Source organism: Garra rufa, chromosome 6 (assembly GCF_049309525.1).
Source record: "Garra rufa chromosome 6, GarRuf1.0, whole genome shotgun sequence".
Taxonomy (NCBI): Eukaryota; Metazoa; Chordata; class Actinopteri; order Cypriniformes; family Cyprinidae; genus Garra; species Garra rufa.
In genome coordinates, this window is record NC_133366.1 from 29,869,602 (window position 1) to 29,885,976 (window position 16,375).

Consider the following 16,375-nt stretch of genomic DNA (forward strand, 5'->3'; position numbering starts at 1 on the left):
TGCAAAACACTTCTAACACCTTCAGATATGTTTCTCTGTGTTGCAAAATAGCTTTTATCCATGCACAGAGTGTAAATTTAAAGTGGGACCAAGATTCAGCTTGCATTGCCTGAACCAACTTTGTTCTGCGCTGAAAAGCTGTTTTCTGACATTTCAGGGTCTAACTTCAAAAATCATGCAAAACACTTCTAACACCTTCAGATATGTTTCTCTGTGTTGCAAAATAGGTTTTATTCATGCACAGACTGCAAAGTTAAAGTGGGACAGAGATTCAGCTTGCATTGCCTGAACCAAGTTTGTTCTGCGCTGAAACGCTGTTTTCTGACATTTCAGGGTCTAACTTCAAAAATCATGCAAAACACTTCTAACACCTTCAGATATGTTTCTCTGTGTTGCAAAATAGGTTTTATTCATGCACAGACTGCAAAGTTAAAGTGGGACAGAGATTCAGCTTGCATTGCCTGAACCAACTTTGTTCTGCGCTGAAACGCTGTTTTCTGACATTTCAGGGTCTAACTTCAAAAATCATGCAAAACACTTCTAACACCTTCAGATATGTTTCTCTGTGTTGCAAAATAGCTTTTATTCATGCACAGAGTGTAAATTTAAAGTGGGACCAAGATTCAGCTTGCATTGCCTGAACCAACTTTGTTCTGCGCTGAAAAGCTGTTTTCTGACATTTCAGAGTCTAACTTCAAAAATCATGCAAAACACTTCTAACACCTTCAGATATGTTTCTCTGTGTTGCAAAATAGCTTTTATTCATGCACAGAGTGTAAATTTAAAGTGGGACCAAGATTCAGCTTGCATTGCCTGAACCAACTTTGTTCTGCGCTGAAAAGCTGTTTTCTGACATTAAAGGGTCTAACTTCAAAAATCATGCAAAACACTTCTAACACCTTCAGATATGTTTCTCTGTGTTGCAAAATAGGTTTTATTCATGCACAGACTGCAAAGTTAAAGTGGGACCAAGATTCAGCTTGCACTGCCTGAACCAACTTTGTTCTGCGCTGAAACGCTGTTTTCTGACATTTCAGGGTCTAACTTCAAAAATCATGCAAAACACTTCTAACACCTTCAGATATGTTTCTCTGTGTTGCAAAATAGGTTTTATTCATGCACAGACTGCAAAGTTAAAGTGGGACAGAGATTCAGCTTGCATTGCCTGAACCAACTTTGTTCTGCGCTGAAACGCTGTTTTCTGACATTTCAGGGTCTAACTTCAAAAATCATGCAAAACACTTCTAACACCTTCAGATATGTTTCTCTGTGTTGCAAAATAGCTTTTATTCATGCACAGAGTGTAAATTTAAAGTGGGACCAAGATTCAGCTTGCATTGCCTGAACCAACTTTGTTCTGCGCTGAAAAGCTGTTTTCTGACATTTCAGAGTCTAACTTCAAAAATCATGCAAAACACTTCTAACACCTTCAGATATGTTTCTCTGTGTTGCAAAATAGCTTTTATTCATGCACAGAGTGTAAATTTAAAGTGGGACCAAGATTCAGCTTGCATTGCCTGAACCAACTTTGTTCTGCACTGAAAAGCTGTTTTCTGACATTTCAGGGTCTAACTTCAAAAATCATGCAAAACACTTCTAACACCTTCAGATATGTTTCTCTGTGTTGCAAAATAGGTTTTATTCATGCACAGACTGCAAAGTTAAAGTGGGACCAAGATTCAGCTTGCACTGCCTGAACCAACTTTGTTCTGCGCTGAAACGCTGTTTTCTGACATTTCAGGGTCTAACTTCAAAAATCATGCAAAACACTTCTAACACCTTCAGATATGTTTCTCTGTGTTGCAAAATAGCTTTTATCCATGCACAGAGTGTAAATTTAAAGTGGGACCAAGATTCAGCTTGCATTGCCTGAACCAACTTTGTTCTGCGCTGAAAAGCTGTTTTCTGACATTTCAGGGTCTAACTTCAAAAATCATGCAAAACACTTCTAACACCTTCAGATATGTTTCTCTGTGTTGCAAAATAGGTTTTATTCATGCACAGACTGCAAAGTTAAAGTGGGACAGAGATTCAGCTTGCATTGCCTGAACCAAGTTTGTTCTGCGCTGAAACGCTGTTTTCTGACATTTCAGGGTCTAACTTCAAAAATCATGCAAAACACTTCTAACACCTTCAGATATGTTTCTCTGTGTTGCAAAATAGCTTTTATTCATGCACAGAGTGTAAATTTAAAGTGGGACCAAGATTCAGCTTGCATTGCCTGAACCAACTTTGTTCTGCGCTGAAAAGCTGTTTTCTGACATTTCAGGGTCTAACTTCAAAAATCATGCAAAACACTTCTAACACCTTCAGATATGTTTCTCTGTGTTGAAAAATAGCTTTTATTCATGCACAGACTGCAAAGTTAAAGTGGGACCAAGATTCAGCTTGCATTGCCTGAACCAACTTTGTTCTGCGCTGAAACGCTGTTTTCTGACATTTCAGGGTCTAACTTCAAAAATCATGCAAAACACTTCTAACACCTTCAGATATGTTTCTCTGTGTTGCAAAATAGCTTTTATTCATGCACAGAGTGTAAATTTAAAGTGGGACCAAGATTCAGCTTGCATTGCCTGAACCAACTTTGTTCTGCGCTGAAAAGCTGTTTTCTGACATTTCAGAGTCTAACTTCAAAAATCATGCAAAACACTTCTAACACCTTCAGATATGTTTCTCTGTGTTGCAAAATAGCTTTTATTCATGCACAGAGTGTAAATTTAAAGTGGGACCAAGATTCAGCTTGCATTGCCTGAACCAACTTTGTTCTGCGCTTAAAAGCTGTTTTCTGACATTTCAGGGTCTAACTTCAAAAATCATGCAAAACACTTCTAACACCTTCAGATATGTTTCTCTGTGTTGAAAAATAGCTTTTATTCATGCACAGACTGCAAAGTTAAAGTGGGACCAAGATTCAGCTTGCATTGCCTGAACCAACTTTGTTCTGCGCTGAAACGCTGTTTTCTGACATTTCAGGGTCTAACTTCAAAAATCATGCAAAACACTTCTAACACCTTCAGATATGTTTCTCTGTGTTGCAAAATAGCTTTTATTCATGCACAGAGTGTAAATTTAAAGTGGGACCAAGATTCAGCTTGCATTGCCTGAACCAACTTTGTTCTGCGCTGAAAAGCTGTTTTCTGACATTTCAGGGTCTAACTTCAAAAATCATGCAAAACACTTCTAACACCTTCAGATATGTTTCTCTGTGTTGAAAAATAGATTTTATTCATGCACAGACTGCAAAGTTAAAGTGGGACCAAGATTCAGCTTGCATTGCCTGAACCAACTTTGTTCTGCGCTGAAACGCTGTTTTCTGACATTTCAGGGTCTAACTTCAAAAATCATGCAAAACACTTCTAACACCTTCAGATATGTTTCTCTGTGTTGCAAAATAGCTTTTATTCATGCACAGAGTGTAAATTTAAAGTGGGACCAAGATTCAGCTTGCATTGCCTGAACCAACTTTGTTCTGCGCTGAAAAGCTGTTTTCTGACATTTCAGAGTCTAACTTCAAAAATCATGCAAAACACTTCTAACACCTTCAGATATGTTTCTCTGTGTTGCAAAATAGCTTTTATTCATGCACAGAGTGTAAATTTAATGTGGGACCAAGATTCAGCTTGCATTGCCTGAACCAACTTTGTTCTGCGCTGAAAAGCTGTTTTCTGACATTTCAGGGTCTAACTTCAAAAATCATGCAAAACACTTCTAACACCTTCAGATATGTTTCTCTGTGTTGAAAAATAGCTTTTATTCATGCACAGACTGCAAAGTTAAAGTGGGACCAAGATTCAGCTTGCATTGCCTGAACCAACTTTGTTCTGCGCTGAAACGCTGTTTTCTGACATTTCAGGGTCTAACTTCAAAAATCATGCAAAACACTTCTAACACCTTCAGATATGTTTCTCTGTGTTGCAAAATAGCTTTTATTCATGCACAGAGTGTAAATTTAAAGTGGGACCAAGATTCAGCTTGCATTGCCTGAACCAACTTTGTTCTGCGCTGAAAAGCTGTTTTCTGACATTTCAGGGTCTAACTTCAAAAATCATGCAAAACACTTCTAACACCTTCAGATATGTTTCTCTGTGTTGCAAAATAGGTTTTATTCATGCACAGACTGCAAAGTTAAAGTGGGACAGAGATTCAGCTTGCATTGCCTGAACCAACTTTGTTCTGCACTGAAACGCTGTTTTCTGACATTTCAGGGTCTAACTTCAAAAATCATGCAAAACACTTCTAACACCTTCAGATATGTTTCTCTGTGTTGCAAAATAGCTTTTATTCATGCACAGAGTGTAAATTTAAAGTGGGACCAAGATTCAGCTTGCATTGCCTGAACCAACTTTGTTCTGCGCTGAAAAGCTGTTTTCTGACATTTCAGAGTCTAACTTCAAAAATCATGCAAAACACTTCTAACACCTTCAGATATGTTTCTCTGTGTTGCAAAATAGCTTTTATTCATGCACAGAGTGTAAATTTAAAGTGGGACCAAGATTCAGCTTGCATTGCCTGAACCAACTTTGTTCTGCGCTGAAAAGCTGTTTTCTGACATTTCAGGGTCTAACTTCAAAAATCATGCAAAACACTTCTAACACCTTCAGATATGTTTCTCTGTGTTGCAAAATAGCTTTTATTCATGCACAGAGTGTAAATTTAAAGTGGGACCAAGATTCAGCTTGCATTGCCTGAACCAACTTTGTTCTGCGCTGAAAAGCTGTTTTCTGACATTTCAGAGTCTAACTTCAAAAATCATGCAAAACACTTCTAACACCTTCAGATATGTTTCTCTGTGTTGCAAAATAGCTTTTATTCATGCACAGAGTGTAAATTTAAAGTGGGACCAAGATTCAGCTTGCATTGCCTGAACCAACTTTGTTCTGCGCTGAAAAGCTGTTTTCTGACATTTCAGGGTCTAACTTCAAAAATCATGCAAAACACTTCTAACACCTTCAGATATGTTTCTCTGTGTTGCAAAATAGCTTTTATTCATGCACAGACTGCAAAGTTAAAGTGGGACCAAGATTCAGCTTGCACTGCCTGAACCAACTTTGTTCTGCGCTGAAACGCTGTTTTCTGACATTTCAGGGTCTAACTTCAAAAATCATGCAAAACACTTCTAACACCTTCAGATATGTTTCTCTGTGTTGCAAAATAGCTTTTATCCATGCACAGAGTGTAAATTTAAAGTGGGACCAAGATTCAGCTTGCATTGCCTGAACCAACTTTGTTCTGCGCTGAAAAGCTGTTTTCTGACATTTCAGGGTCTAACTTCAAAAATCATGCAAAACACTTCTAACACCTTCAGATATGTTTCTCTGTGTTGCAAAATAGGTTTTATTCATGCACAGACTGCAAAGTTAAAGTGGGACAGAGATTCAGCTTGCATTGCCTGAACCAAGTTTGTTCTGCGCTGAAACGCTGTTTTCTGACATTTCAGGGTCTAACTTCAAAAATCATGCAAAACACTTCTAACACCTTCAGATATGTTTCTCTGTGTTGCAAAATAGGTTTTATTCATGCACAGACTGCAAAGTTAAAGTGGGACAGAGATTCAGCTTGCATTGCCTGAACCAACTTTGTTCTGCGCTGAAACGCTGTTTTCTGACATTTCAGGGTCTAACTTCAAAAATCATGCAAAACACTTCTAACACCTTCAGATATGTTTCTCTGTGTTGCAAAATAGCTTTTATTCATGCACAGAGTGTAAATTTAAAGTGGGACCAAGATTCAGCTTGCATTGCCTGAACCAACTTTGTTCTGCGCTGAAAAGCTGTTTTCTGACATTTCAGAGTCTAACTTCAAAAATCATGCAAAACACTTCTAACACCTTCAGATATGTTTCTCTGTGTTGCAAAATAGCTTTTATTCATGCACAGAGTGTAAATTTAAAGTGGGACCAAGATTCAGCTTGCATTGCCTGAACCAACTTTGTTCTGCGCTGAAAAGCTGTTTTCTGACATTAAAGGGTCTAACTTCAAAAATCATGCAAAACACTTCTAACACCTTCAGATATGTTTCTCTGTGTTGCAAAATAGGTTTTATTCATGCACAGACTGCAAAGTTAAAGTGGGACCAAGATTCAGCTTGCACTGCCTGAACCAACTTTGTTCTGCGCTGAAACGCTGTTTTCTGACATTTCAGGGTCTAACTTCAAAAATCATGCAAAACACTTCTAACACCTTCAGATATGTTTCTCTGTGTTGCAAAATAGGTTTTATTCATGCACAGACTGCAAAGTTAAAGTGGGACAGAGATTCAGCTTGCATTGCCTGAACCAACTTTGTTCTGCGCTGAAACGCTGTTTTCTGACATTTCAGGGTCTAACTTCAAAAATCATGCAAAACACTTCTAACACCTTCAGATATGTTTCTCTGTGTTGCAAAATAGCTTTTATTCATGCACAGAGTGTAAATTTAAAGTGGGACCAAGATTCAGCTTGCATTGCCTGAACCAACTTTGTTCTGCGCTGAAAAGCTGTTTTCTGACATTTCAGAGTCTAACTTCAAAAATCATGCAAAACACTTCTAACACCTTCAGATATGTTTCTCTGTGTTGCAAAATAGCTTTTATTCATGCACAGAGTGTAAATTTAAAGTGGGACCAAGATTCAGCTTGCATTGCCTGAACCAACTTTGTTCTGCACTGAAAAGCTGTTTTCTGACATTTCAGGGTCTAACTTCAAAAATCATGCAAAACACTTCTAACACCTTCAGATATGTTTCTCTGTGTTGCAAAATAGGTTTTATTCATGCACAGACTGCAAAGTTAAAGTGGGACCAAGATTCAGCTTGCACTGCCTGAACCAACTTTGTTCTGCGCTGAAACGCTGTTTTCTGACATTTCAGGGTCTAACTTCAAAAATCATGCAAAACACTTCTAACACCTTCAGATATGTTTCTCTGTGTTGCAAAATAGCTTTTATCCATGCACAGAGTGTAAATTTAAAGTGGGACCAAGATTCAGCTTGCATTGCCTGAACCAACTTTGTTCTGCGCTGAAAAGCTGTTTTCTGACATTTCAGGGTCTAACTTCAAAAATCATGCAAAACACTTCTAACACCTTCAGATATGTTTCTCTGTGTTGCAAAATAGGTTTTATTCATGCACAGACTGCAAAGTTAAAGTGGGACAGAGATTCAGCTTGCATTGCCTGAACCAAGTTTGTTCTGCGCTGAAACGCTGTTTTCTGACATTTCAGGGTCTAACTTCAAAAATCATGCAAAACACTTCTAACACCTTCAGATATGTTTCTCTGTGTTGCAAAATAGCTTTTATTCATGCACAGAGTGTAAATTTAAAGTGGGACCAAGATTCAGCTTGCATTGCCTGAACCAACTTTGTTCTGCGCTGAAAAGCTGTTTTCTGACATTTCAGGGTCTAACTTCAAAAATCATGCAAAACACTTCTAACACCTTCAGATATGTTTCTCTGTGTTGAAAAATAGCTTTTATTCATGCACAGACTGCAAAGTTAAAGTGGGACCAAGATTCAGCTTGCATTGCCTGAACCAACTTTGTTCTGCGCTGAAACGCTGTTTTCTGACATTTCAGGGTCTAACTTCAAAAATCATGCAAAACACTTCTAACACCTTCAGATATGTTTCTCTGTGTTGCAAAATAGCTTTTATTCATGCACAGAGTGTAAATTTAAAGTGGGACCAAGATTCAGCTTGCATTGCCTGAACCAACTTTGTTCTGCGCTGAAAAGCTGTTTTCTGACATTTCAGAGTCTAACTTCAAAAATCATGCAAAACACTTCTAACACCTTCAGATATGTTTCTCTGTGTTGCAAAATAGCTTTTATTCATGCACAGAGTGTAAATTTAAAGTGGGACCAAGATTCAGCTTGCATTGCCTGAACCAACTTTGTTCTGCGCTTAAAAGCTGTTTTCTGACATTTCAGGGTCTAACTTCAAAAATCATGCAAAACACTTCTAACACCTTCAGATATGTTTCTCTGTGTTGAAAAATAGCTTTTATTCATGCACAGACTGCAAAGTTAAAGTGGGACCAAGATTCAGCTTGCATTGCCTGAACCAACTTTGTTCTGCGCTGAAACGCTGTTTTCTGACATTTCAGGGTCTAACTTCAAAAATCATGCAAAACACTTCTAACACCTTCAGATATGTTTCTCTGTGTTGCAAAATAGCTTTTATTCATGCACAGACTGCAAAGTTAAAGTGGGACCAAGATTCAGCTTGCACTGCCTGAACCAACTTTGTTCTGCGCTGAAACGCTGTTTTCTGACATTTCAGGGTCTAACTTCAAAAATCATGCAAAACACTTCTAACACCTTCAGATATGTTTCTCTGTGTTGAAAAATAGCTTTTATTCATGCACAGACTGCAAAGTTAAAGTGGGACAGAGATTCAGCTTGCATTGCCTGAACCAAGTTTGTTCTGCGCTGAAACGCTGTTTTCTGACATTTCAGGGTCTAACTTCAAAAATCATGCAAAACACTTCTAACACCTTCAGATATGTTTCTCTGTGTTGCAAAATAGCTTTTATTCATGCACAGAGTGTAAATTTAAAGTGGGACCAAGATTCAGCTTGCATTGCCTGAACCAACTTTGTTCTGCGCTGAAAAGCTGTTTTCTGACATTTCAGGGTCTAACTTCAAAAATCATGCAAAACACTTCTAACACCTTCAGATATGTTTCTCTGTGTTGAAAAATAGATTTTATTCATGCACAGACTGCAAAGTTAAAGTGGGACCAAGATTCAGCTTGCATTGCCTGAACCAACTTTGTTCTGCGCTGAAACGCTGTTTTCTGACATTTCAGGGTCTAACTTCAAAAATCATGCAAAACACTTCTAACACCTTCAGATATGTTTCTCTGTGTTGCAAAATAGCTTTTATTCATGCACAGAGTGTAAATTTAAAGTGGGACCAAGATTCAGCTTGCATTGCCTGAACCAACTTTGTTCTGCGCTGAAAAGCTGTTTTCTGACATTTCAGAGTCTAACTTCAAAAATCATGCAAAACACTTCTAACACCTTCAGATATGTTTCTCTGTGTTGCAAAATAGCTTTTATTCATGCACAGAGTGTAAATTTAAAGTGGGACCAAGATTCAGCTTGCATTGCCTGGACCAACTTTGTTCTGCGCTTAAAAGCTGTTTTCTGACATTTCAGGGTCTAACTTCAAAAATCATGCAAAACACTTCTAACACCTTCAGATATGTTTCTCTGTGTTGAAAAATAGCTTTTATTCATGCACAGACTGCAAAGTTAAAGTGGGACCAAGATTCAGCTTGCATTGCCTGAACCAACTTTGTTCTGCGCTGAAACGCTGTTTTCTGACATTTCAGGGTCTAACTTCAAAAATCATGCAAAACACTTCTAACACCTTCAGATATGTTTCTCTGTGTTGCAAAATAGCTTTTATTCATGCACAGAGTGTAAATTTAAAGTGGGACCAAGATTCAGCTTGCATTGCCTGAACCAACTTTGTTCTGCGCTGAAAAGCTGTTTTCTGACATTTCAGAGTCTAACTTCAAAAATCATGCAAAACACTTCTAACACCTTCAGATATGTTTCTCTGTGTTGCAAAATAGCTTTTATTCATGCACAGAGTGTAAATTTAAAGTGGGACCAAGATTCAGCTTGCATTGCCTGAACCAACTTTGTTCTGTGCTGAAAAGCTGTTTTCTGACATTTCAGGGTCTAACTTCAAAAATCATGCAAAACACTTCTAACACCTTCAGATATGTTTCTCTGTGTTGCAAAATAGGTTTTATTCATGCACAGACTGCAAAGTTAAAGTGGGACCAAGATTCAGCTTGCATTGCCTGAACCAACTTTGTTCTGCGCTGAAAAGCTGTTTTCTGACATTTCAGAGTCTAACTTCAAAAATCATGCAAAACACTTCTAACACCTTCAGATATGTTTCTCTGTGTTGCAAAATAGCTTTTATTCATGCACAGAGTGTAAATTTAATGTGGGACCAAGATTCAGCTTGCATTGCCTGAACCAACTTTGTTCTGCGCTGAAAAGCTGTTTTCTGACATTTCAGGGTCTAACTTCAAAAATCATGCAAAACACTTCTAACACCTTCAGATATGTTTCTCTGTGTTGAAAAATAGCTTTTATTCATGCACAGACTGCAAAGTTAAAGTGGGACCAAGATTCAGCTTGCATTGCCTGAACCAACTTTGTTCTGCGCTGAAACGCTGTTTTCTGACATTTCAGGGTCTAACTTCAAAAATCATGCAAAACACTTCTAACACCTTCAGATATGTTTCTCTGTGTTGCAAAATAGCTTTTATTCATGCACAGAGTGTAAATTTAAAGTGGGACCAAGATTCAGCTTGCATTGCCTGAACCAACTTTGTTCTGCGCTGAAAAGCTGTTTTCTGACATTTCAGGGTCTAACTTCAAAAATCATGCAAAACACTTCTAACACCTTCAGATATGTTTCTCTGTGTTGCAAAATAGGTTTTATTCATGCACAGACTGCAAAGTTAAAGTGGGACAGAGATTCAGCTTGCATTGCCTGAACCAACTTTGTTCTGCACTGAAACGCTGTTTTCTGACATTTCAGGGTCTAACTTCAAAAATCATGCAAAACACTTCTAACACCTTCAGATATGTTTCTCTGTGTTGCAAAATAGCTTTTATTCATGCACAGAGTGTAAATTTAAAGTGGGACCAAGATTCAGCTTGCATTGCCTGAACCAACTTTGTTCTGCGCTGAAAAGCTGTTTTCTGACATTTCAGAGTCTAACTTCAAAAATCATGCAAAACACTTCTAACACCTTCAGATATGTTTCTCTGTGTTGCAAAATAGCTTTTATTCATGCACAGAGTGTAAATTTAAAGTGGGACCAAGATTCAGCTTGCATTGCCTGAACCAACTTTGTTCTGCGCTGAAAAGCTGTTTTCTGACATTTCAGGGTCTAACTTCAAAAATCATGCAAAACACTTCTAACACCTTCAGATATGTTTCTCTGTGTTGCAAAATAGCTTTTATTCATGCACAGACTGCAAAGTTAAAGTGGGACCAAGATTCAGCTTGCACTGCCTGAACCAACTTTGTTCTGCGCTGAAACGCTGTTTTCTGACATTTCAGGGTCTAACTTCAAAAATCATGCAAAACACTTCTAACACCTTCAGATATGTTTCTCTGTGTTGCAAAATAGCTTTTATCCATGCACAGAGTGTAAATTTAAAGTGGGACCAAGATTCAGCTTGCATTGCCTGAACCAACTTTGTTCTGCGCTGAAAAGCTGTTTTCTGACATTTCAGGGTCTAACTTCAAAAATCATGCAAAACACTTCTAACACCTTCAGATATGTTTCTCTGTGTTGCAAAATAGGTTTTATTCATGCACAGACTGCAAAGTTAAAGTGGGACAGAGATTCAGCTTGCATTGCCTGAACCAAGTTTGTTCTGCGCTGAAACGCTGTTTTCTGACATTTCAGGGTCTAACTTCAAAAATCATGCAAAACACTTCTAACACCTTCAGATATGTTTCTCTGTGTTGCAAAATAGGTTTTATTCATGCACAGACTGCAAAGTTAAAGTGGGACAGAGATTCAGCTTGCATTGCCTGAACCAACTTTGTTCTGCGCTGAAACGCTGTTTTCTGACATTTCAGGGTCTAACTTCAAAAATCATGCAAAACACTTCTAACACCTTCAGATATGTTTCTCTGTGTTGCAAAATAGCTTTTATTCATGCACAGAGTGTAAATTTAAAGTGGGACCAAGATTCAGCTTGCATTGCCTGAACCAACTTTGTTCTGCGCTGAAAAGCTGTTTTCTGACATTTCAGAGTCTAACTTCAAAAATCATGCAAAACACTTCTAACACCTTCAGATATGTTTCTCTGTGTTGCAAAATAGCTTTTATTCATGCACAGAGTGTAAATTTAAAGTGGGACCAAGATTCAGCTTGCATTGCCTGAACCAACTTTGTTCTGCGCTGAAAAGCTGTTTTCTGACATTAAAGGGTCTAACTTCAAAAATCATGCAAAACACTTCTAACACCTTCAGATATGTTTCTCTGTGTTGCAAAATAGGTTTTATTCATGCACAGACTGCAAAGTTAAAGTGGGACCAAGATTCAGCTTGCACTGCCTGAACCAACTTTGTTCTGCGCTGAAACGCTGTTTTCTGACATTTCAGGGTCTAACTTCAAAAATCATGCAAAACACTTCTAACACCTTCAGATATGTTTCTCTGTGTTGCAAAATAGGTTTTATTCATGCACAGACTGCAAAGTTAAAGTGGGACAGAGATTCAGCTTGCATTGCCTGAACCAACTTTGTTCTGCGCTGAAACGCTGTTTTCTGACATTTCAGGGTCTAACTTCAAAAATCATGCAAAACACTTCTAACACCTTCAGATATGTTTCTCTGTGTTGCAATATAGCTTTTATTCATGCACAGAGTGTAAATTTAAAGTGGGACCAAGATTCAGCTTGCATTGCCTGAACCAACTTTGTTCTGCGCTGAAAAGCTGTTTTCTGACATTTCAGAGTCTAACTTCAAAAATCATGCAAAACACTTCTAACACCTTCAGATATGTTTCTCTGTGTTGCAAAATAGCTTTTATTCATGCACAGAGTGTAAATTTAAAGTGGGACCAAGATTCAGCTTGCATTGCCTGAACCAACTTTGTTCTGCACTGAAAAGCTGTTTTCTGACATTTCAGGGTCTAACTTCAAAAATCATGCAAAACACTTCTAACACCTTCAGATATGTTTCTCTGTGTTGCAAAATAGGTTTTATTCATGCACAGACTGCAAAGTTAAAGTGGGACCAAGATTCAGCTTGCACTGCCTGAACCAACTTTGTTCTGCGCTGAAACGCTGTTTTCTGACATTTCAGGGTCTAACTTCAAAAATCATGCAAAACACTTCTAACACCTTCAGATATGTTTCTCTGTGTTGCAAAATAGCTTTTATCCATGCACAGAGTGTAAATTTAAAGTGGGACCAAGATTCAGCTTGCATTGCCTGAACCAACTTTGTTCTGCGCTGAAAAGCTGTTTTCTGACATTTCAGGGTCTAACTTCAAAAATCATGCAAAACACTTCTAACACCTTCAGATATGTTTCTCTGTGTTGCAAAATAGGTTTTATTCATGCACAGACTGCAAAGTTAAAGTGGGACAGAGATTCAGCTTGCATTGCCTGAACCAAGTTTGTTCTGCGCTGAAACGCTGTTTTCTGACATTTCAGGGTCTAACTTCAAAAATCATGCAAAACACTTCTAACACCTTCAGATATGTTTCTCTGTGTTGCAAAATAGCTTTTATTCATGCACAGAGTGTAAATTTAAAGTGGGACCAAGATTCAGCTTGCATTGCCTGAACCAACTTTGTTCTGCGCTGAAAAGCTGTTTTCTGACATTTCAGGGTCTAACTTCAAAAATCATGCAAAACACTTCTAACACCTTCAGATATGTTTCTCTGTGTTGAAAAATAGCTTTTATTCATGCACAGACTGCAAAGTTAAAGTGGGACCAAGATTCAGCTTGCATTGCCTGAACCAACTTTGTTCTGCGCTGAAACGCTGTTTTCTGACATTTCAGGGTCTAACTTCAAAAATCATGCAAAACACTTCTAACACCTTCAGATATGTTTCTCTGTGTTGCAAAATAGCTTTTATTCATGCACAGAGTGTAAATTTAAAGTGGGACCAAGATTCAGCTTGCATTGCCTGAACCAACTTTGTTCTGCGCTGAAAAGCTGTTTTCTGACATTTCAGAGTCTAACTTCAAAAATCATGCAAAACACTTCTAACACCTTCAGATATGTTTCTCTGTGTTGCAAAATAGCTTTTATTCATGCACAGAGTGTAAATTTAAAGTGGGACCAAGATTCAGCTTGCATTGCCTGAACCAACTTTGTTCTGCGCTTAAAAGCTGTTTTCTGACATTTCAGGGTCTAACTTCAAAAATCATGCAAAACACTTCTAACACCTTCAGATATGTTTCTCTGTGTTGAAAAATAGCTTTTATTCATGCACAGACTGCAAAGTTAAAGTGGGACCAAGATTCAGCTTGCATTGCCTGAACCAACTTTGTTCTGCGCTGAAACGCTGTTTTCTGACATTTCAGGGTCTAACTTCAAAAATCATGCAAAACACTTCTAACACCTTCAGATATGTTTCTCTGTGTTGCAAAATAGCTTTTATTCATGCACAGAGTGTAAATTTAAAGTGGGACCAAGATTCAGCTTGCATTGCCTGAACCAACTTTGTTCTGCGCTGAAAAGCTGTTTTCTGACATTTCAGAGTCTAACTTCAAAAATCATGCAAAACACTTCTAACACCTTCAGATATGTTTCTCTGTGTTGCAAAATAGCTTTTATTCATGCACAGAGTGTAAATTTAAAGTGGGACCAAGATTCAGCTTGCATTGCCTGAACCAACTTTGTTCTGCGCTGAAAAGCTGTTTTCTGACATTTCAGGGTCTAACTTCAAAAATCATGCAAAACACTTCTAACACCTTCAGATATGTTTCTCTGTGTTGAAAAATAGCTTTTATTCATGCACAGACTGCAAAGTTAAAGTGGGACCAAGATTCAGCTTGCATTGCCTGAACCAACTTTGTTCTGCGCTGAAACGCTGTTTTCTGACATTTCAGGGTCTAACTTCAAAAATCATGCAAAACACTTCTAACACCTTCAGATATGTTTCTCTGTGTTGCAAAATAGCTTTTATTCATGCACAGAGTGTAAATTTAAAGTGGGACCAAGATTCAGCTTGCATTGCCTGAACCAACTTTGTTCTGCGCTGAAAAGCTGTTTTCTGACATTTCAGAGTCTAACTTCAAAAATCATGCAAAACACTTCTAACACCTTCAGATATGTTTCTCTGTGTTGCAAAATAGCTTTTATTCATGCACAGAGTGTAAATTTAAAGTGGGACCAAGATTCAGCTTGCATTGCCTGAACCAACTTTGTTCTGCGCTTAAAAGCTGTTTTCTGACATTTCAGGGTCTAACTTCAAAAATCATGCAAAACACTTCTAACACCTTCAGATATGTTTCTCTGTGTTGAAAAATAGCTTTTATTCATGCACAGACTGCAAAGTTAAAGTGGGACCAAGATTCAGCTTGCATTGCCTGAACCAACTTTGTTCTGCGCTGAAACGCTGTTTTCTGACATTTCAGGGTCTAACTTCAAAAATCATGCAAAACACTTCTAACACCTTCAGATATGTTTCTCTGTGTTGCAAAATAGCTTTTATTCATGCACAGAGTGTAAATTTAAAGTGGGACCAAGATTCAGCTTGCATTGCCTGAACCAACTTTGTTCTGCGCTGAAAAGCTGTTTTCTGACATTTCAGAGTCTAACTTCAAAAATCATGCAAAACACTTCTAACACCTTCAGATATGTTTCTCTGTGTTGCAAAATAGCTTTTATTCATGCACAGAGTGTAAATTTAAAGTGGGACCAAGATTCAGCTTGCATTGCCTGAACCAACTTTGTTCTGCGCTGAAAAGCTGTTTTCTGACATTTCAGGGTCTAACTTCAAAAATCATGCAAAACACTTCTAACACCTTCAGATATGTTTCTCTGTGTTGCAAAATAGGTTTTATTCATGCACAGACTGCAAAGTTAAAGTGGGACCAAGATTCAGCTTGCATTGCCTGAACCAACTTTGTTCTGCGCTGAAAAGCTGTTTTCTGACATTTCAGAGTCTAACTTCAAAAATCATGCAAAACACTTCTAACACCTTCAGATATGTTTCTCTGTGTTGCAAAATAGCTTTTATTCATGCACAGAGTGTAAATTTAATGTGGGACCAAGATTCAGCTTGCATTGCCTGAACCAACTTTGTTCTGCGCTGAAAAGCTGTTTTCTGACATTTCAGGGTCTAACTTCAAAAATTATGCAAAACACTTCTAACACCTTCAGATATGTTTCTCTGTGTTGAAAAATAGCTTTTATTCATGCACAGACTGCAAAGTTAAAGTGGGACCAAGATTCAGCTTGCATTGCCTGAACCAACTTTGTTCTGCGCTGAAACGCTGTTTTCTAACATTTCAGGGTCTAACTTCAAAAATCATGCAAAACACTTCTAACACCTTCAGATATGTTTCTCTGTGTTGCAAAATAGCTTTTATTCATGCACAGAGTGTAAATTTAAAGTGGGACCAAGATTCAGCTTGCATTGCCTGAACCAACTTTGTTCTGCGCTGAAAAGCTGTTTTCTGACATTTCAGGGTCTAACTTCAAAAATCATGCAAAACACTTCTAACACCTTCAGATATGTTTCTCTGTGTTGCAAAATAGGTTTTATTCATGCACAGACTGCAAAGTTAAAGTGGGACCAAGATTCAGCTTGCATTGCCTGAACCAACTTTGTTCTGCGCTGAAAAGCTGTTTTCTGACATTTCAGGGTCTAACTTCAAAAATCATGCAAAA